Source organism: Physeter macrocephalus, chromosome 21, assembly GCF_002837175.3.
Source record: "Physeter macrocephalus isolate SW-GA chromosome 21, ASM283717v5, whole genome shotgun sequence".
Lineage (NCBI taxonomy): Eukaryota > Metazoa > Chordata > Mammalia > Artiodactyla > Physeteridae > Physeter > Physeter macrocephalus.
This window is the reverse complement of record NC_041234.1, coordinates 70,438,554-70,438,938: the sequence shown is the minus strand read 5'-3', so window position 1 is coordinate 70,438,938 and position 385 is coordinate 70,438,554.

The following is a 385-nucleotide window of genomic DNA, read 5'->3' as shown; positions in this document are numbered from 1 at the left end:
TACACAGATTGCCAACAAACACATGAAAGCATGCTCAACATCATTAATCATTAGAGAAATGCAAATCAAAACTACAATGAGATACCATCTCACACCAGTCAGAATGGCCATCATCAAAAACTCTACAAACCATAAATGCTGGAGAGGTTGTGGAGGAAAGGGTACCCTCTTGCACTGTTGGTGGCAATGTAAATTGATACAGCCACTATGGAGAACAGTATGGTGGTTCCTTAAAAAACTACAAATAGAACTACCATACGACCCCACAATCCCACTACTGGGCATATACCCTGAGAAAACCATAATTCAAAAAGAGTCGTGTACCAAAATGTTCATTGCAGCTCTATTTACAATAGCCAGGACATGGAAGCAACCTAAGTGTCCA